At 30.9% G+C, this 5,506-nt stretch overlaps 1 long non-coding RNA gene across 1 annotated transcript; it reads left to right on the forward strand.

Moving 5' to 3' along the window:
* Positions 1-2,819: 2,819 nt before the first annotated feature.
* Positions 2,820-4,734, forward strand: LOC110713195. The gene is made up of 3 exons (XR_002509801.1): positions 2,820-3,158; positions 3,370-3,446; positions 3,631-4,734. It is a non-coding gene; the product is annotated as an uncharacterized LOC110713195 (long non-coding RNA).
* The last annotated feature ends 772 nt before the right edge of the window (positions 4,735-5,506 follow it).

The raw sequence follows: 5,506 nt of genomic DNA on the forward strand, positions 1-5,506 counted from the left end.
GAAAATAACTCTTAAGCCCAAGCCCATAAATCCACCTAATAAAAGAGAAAAACCCTAAAACCCTCACATTCTCCTTCTAAAACAGGCAAACAGCCGTTTTTCTTCCTCTATCCTTGTCTCATTGCCTCACTTGTGTCTCCTTCACTCCTTTCCTTCAGTCCTACAATCATTCCTTTAACCTTCTCCATCATCTCAAGGTAATTTTCCTCTTGAATTTATTTACATGCTTTCGGGTTTTTTTTTTCGTTTTTAACATGTTAATTTTTGTTTAATTTCGAAGTCATTTGCTGTTTATATTCGAATTCATCATCAGTTATTAATTTGTTTACATCTAGATGTTCTTAGCTTGTATTTTAATATCTAGATCTACTTGTTTGATTTGATATTTCTTATTTTAAGATGGCTATTTATGAAATTGGTAAAAATTGCATCTACTTTCTACTACTTTGTCGTAGTGTTTATGGTTTGAATTGTATTGGAATTGAATATACATATTATTGAAAGTTGATTATGTATTTTATAAAATCTAAATTGATGACTTCAATATTTATTAATGTGTTTTTGTTATTGTTTGCAGGAAAGAACGAACAGCAAACCAGCATGTGAAGGATTTTGAGAAGTTAAAATTTTGTTGTAAATTTAAGTTTCAAATCCCTTTAATTGGAAGTTTTGATTGTAAATTTATTACATTTAAATTTATTTATGATTTACAGATTTAAATTTGAGATTCAACTTGTATTGATTTCTTTTTGTTTTTAAGATTTTTATTGGTAATAAATTTTTCTTTAATCTACCCACCAAAAAAAAATAAAAAATAAAAATTCAGGTTGAATAAGGTCAACTTCGGGTTGACCCGAACCCGAATAAATCAGGTTAGGGTCAAGAACTTCGACCCGAAATGCTAAACAGATCAGGTTCAGGTCAGGGGGTTTCAACCTGAACCCGAAATGACCCGAACACGAATATGACCCGACCTGATCTGTTTGCCATCCCTAACGAGGCATCAAAATAAGTGCTTTAATGGTTTTAATTGATGTTATGATGTAGAAATCATGTTTAAATTGTTGTTATGATATTCCTAGTATCATGTCTAGGCTATTTTTAATATTAAATATGATTGCTATGATACCTTTTATTCTCTTCCTAATATTTATGATTGTTAGTATCATGTTAGGGCTAAAGATTTGATTTTTAATGCTTAGTGACATGCTAGGGTTTGTTATTAATCTTGTTAGTATCATGCCTAGGATCTTGCTAATATTATGCTTTAATATTAACATGAACATGATTATGATTATAATTGTTATAATTTATGATGATTATGAATATTATTATTATTATTTTAATGATGATTATTATTATTCATGTTTATTCTAATGATTGATTATTATTATGTTGCTTGATATTTATTGCTTGATCACACCTTTTATGCATGTTTAAAGGAAATTTGTACTTGTAATCACGCTTAATAAGATATTTAATAATCTTGTTAGGGTTAATGTGATTATAATTCAAGTGATCGTCAATAATAGATTTGTTTGTGCATTAAATTCAACCAACATAGATAAACAGGTTTAGGGTTAATTCTAATGATTGCATGTTAATCGAAAAGCGCACATGAATACAATCAGAATAAAGTAGAGGCTTATTATTAGGGCAGGTTCAATCTCTTTTAGGTTGGATTTGTACCTTCATCCCCGAACCCTTATTTGGTTCTAGACCTCATGGAGTTGACGATCTCTTGGATCGTTAAGGGGTGTAACCTTCATCCTATGAATAGTTTACAAGTTCCTAAAAATTGTTGGCGACTCTTTTGCTCTATCTTCTTTCCTTTTGGACGCCACCGTACTTTAGTGTATGATCACAGTGGGGTTCAAGCTAGGGGTTAACGCTTTAAATTATTCCCTACAATTATTATTTTAAATTTTCATTTTTTCCTTTCCACTTTTCCTCCACCTCCACCTCTATTACATCCGGAGATGACAACCCCTTTCCCGTACACCCCTCTCCTCCCCTTCAATTTACTTTTCCGACCATCCTTCCCTATCCCTTTTCCCCGCACCCACCCAAAGTGATGATCCCAAAACTTCAGCCACCACAAACCCCAAAACCCGAAACCCGTCAAACTCCATTAATACTAGAAGTGAAAGCCTTCTTCCCCTCCTTTTTGATATGTAACTCATGACCAGTAACCCGTTAATAGTGCCACTGACAGAGAGGGGATAAGTGGTGGTTATTTCGGCAAATTTTGTGGGTAGGCATTGGCCGGAAATAGGATAAGGGTAGTTGGGAGAATAGCTAGGGGCATCAAGGTGGTTGGGAACATGGGCGTTAGGGGTGGCAGCTAGGTGGATGAGAACAGGCTAGGGGGAGGGTGGTTGGGAGGAAGAGAGAGAAAGTAATTTTTTAAAAGAAAAAAATAATTTTGAAAATAAATGAAATAAAAAGTTTTCAAAAAATATTTAAATAAACAAATAACCTATTCTTAAGGTAACAAGTCAATTTGGTCTAACAGAATTGAAGACTGCCCAAAGCTTGGATTAGTCTGCAATAATCCTAAGGTTGGATTATTAGATTTAAACGGGGCTAAGGTTGCAATATTTAAATCAATATTTTCTATTTAATTAAAAGTTTTATCATTTGTTTATTAACTTGGTATTCTTTTATAGATGTCGTATAATTATTTATTTGATAAATTGATTTTAATATTAAAAAGGTGGGTTGATAAAAACAAATGAAAAGAATACAAATTTCAGCCTAATTTGTCTATATTAATTAATTTGTTTGCATAGCTAGTGTAAACAAAATTACAAAAACAATCTTAGAGATTTCTTTTCTTTTTGTGTCGCTTTTCTCCATTTGTTTTAGTTGTATGAGTGCGGAATATTACTATAGTATGTAAAAGGCAAAGTGTAATAAGATATAACACTCGCGTATTTAATTAGATTCTTCTCTATTTATACCCCTTTTGTTGCATTATTTTTATTTATTATCACTTATCCGCCTCTCTCAGCCCCCTCATCATATCCATGTTCTCTTCCTTATTCTCTCCTACCATTTCCAATCGTTAATTAGAGAAAATAAAATGAGGTTATTTTGGTCTGATGATTTCAAGCGTAAGTTCGCCTGTGCTATTATGAAATATGGTGATGAAAAAAGTAAGTTTTACCACCTACAACATTATTATTAGATTATTCTTATTATTATTTTTTTATCCTTGTTTATAAAAAGTTGATAATTATGCTAATTTTAATTTTATCCATGAAATTTGATATAGAAAAATATATATAATTTTATTAATCTTGAGATGTGTAGTTTGTGTGTGTGTTGATTATTAAAAATTCAATTGTGGATATGGTTGTATTTCAGGTGCTATCCCTGAACAAATTTGGCTTGAGATGCGAGCTGATGGAATTACTCTGAAGCAAGTTAGTAATCATTTGAAAGTACACTTCTTTTTTAATCTCTCGTTTATTTTTTTCATATAGCCTGGGATCTTATATCTTTTTTATCTCTCTGTATTTTTTCAGTAAAGGTTGATGTCATTTTCGTATTTTTTTTATTGATTAGCTTCTAATTGTATTTAATTAACAAGTTGTTTTCCTTGAATTTTCATGTACCAAACAAAAGTATCGAAAAAAGCTACGTGCATTAAAGAATAAAGGTAATCATCACGACATCAAGCATTATTTATGCTATTATATACGTATTACTTCATCGTTTTCTCTATTTTTTAATTTTTTAAAACAACTCTATTTATATTATTTATTGTGCTTAATTGTATGTTATTTTATTCGTCAATTTCTAAGGCTCATACCAGAAGAGTATATGAACATACTATATATTTTAAATTCATCCTTGTTATTATAGTTGAATTATTAAATTCTTCAATTTTTCAAACATGCACGCTTAATTTCAATCACCCCCCCTAAAAAATTAATTTAAGAGAAATGATAAAGTTAGTGCAAGTAAAATCTTAAGTATTCAGTACATGTTTTCTCATTTGAATGAGGAAGCCGTCCATTTCCATACTCCATATTTATTTTTTTAAGAATTCGATATGGTACTTGTTATGTTTCCTTTTCTTTAATTTTAAATATCATTCTATGTTTTGTTATTATTTTTGTGCAAAAGTGATATTTTTTTTTCTCGAGAATTAAATTTACATATAAAACAAGTTCTTATAAAAGCAGACGAGTTTATTTATATATTTTAAGTTTAAATAAGTGAAATCGAATTAATAAAAAATCATCACTTCTAACAAAGTGTAACATTATTGTTGAGAGCCCAAGAACTATTTCTATTGAAATAAAAGTACCAGGAGAAGCCAATAAAAAGGAATATGTTTATTGGATATTCAAAGACCTTGCTGACGAAAGTTCCAACGCAAAGGCGAAGAAGAGGAAGAAAGGTGTTTTGGATTTAACTTTGAGGCTGAAATGTTGGCAGCACTTCTACTATATCACATTAAGAAGAGATTTTATCATTAGACCTCTCCCTTTGATAATATTCGCAACCGGATTATCATACCTGTCATGGACCTTGTGTTCATGAAACTAGCTTGCATGCTAGATAGCTGAGCATTATAGTTTTTTTGTCTTTTATTTATATGTTTCATATCTATGTCGTTTCATTTTATGTAAACTTTCTATTATCCTTAGGAATATGCTTGTATTGGACTTATTAAGCTCGCCTAAGTTATCCATATATGATATGTGGTATTGTTATCTTTAAGCAGCACAAAATTTTGTTATTGTCAATTATTGTCATTAAAAATTATTGTTTTTTACTTGCATTGTCATTAATTATTGTACAATACTTGTATTGTATTATACTTGCTTACCTTTGATATGTTAAGTATTGTACTTAATTGTTTAGTTGTTGTTTAATTAATATAGTAGTGACTTAAAATTTTAAATGTTGTCGTTTTTAAAAGTTTCACATAAACTTATTCAAGTATGATATAAAACACATGAAATTTATTATGGCTAATTACCTACAAAAAAAATTAATTTAAAGGCATGAAATGAGTAGTTAAATTTATTGTGCACATGTTGCAATCTATACAAAGAAACTTTTTTTTTGAGCAACGGAACGAGCATATTAATTCATTAGACCAAGATCCGCCAAAGTTTGAAAGCTTTGGGGGAAAAGAGAGGTACAAATACGAGCCGAATTAATATCCGTTTCACATCGAGCAACTAAATGAGCAACGGTATTACCAGACCTTTTCACATGAATGCACTTAAAGCTATTAAATGAATTACAAGCTCTGAAAACATCTTCAAAGAAAATAAAAATCGGAGCAGCTCCTTCCTGTTGTTGTCTGATCACACGCACCACATTAACAACATCACACTCAAGCACCACATCCAAATACCCCAGACTTCTTGCCACGGTTAAACCAAATGAGGTAGCAGCAGCCTCTGCCGTAGCAGGTTCCCAACAGCAGCTTAGTCGTTTCACAGCAGTAGCAAGCAACCCCCCATTTCTGTCTCTTATCACA

The sequence above is a fragment of the Chenopodium quinoa genome, unplaced genomic scaffold (assembly GCF_001683475.1).
Source record: "Chenopodium quinoa cultivar QQ74 unplaced genomic scaffold, ASM168347v1, whole genome shotgun sequence".
Lineage (NCBI taxonomy): Eukaryota > Viridiplantae > Streptophyta > Magnoliopsida > Caryophyllales > Amaranthaceae > Chenopodium > Chenopodium quinoa.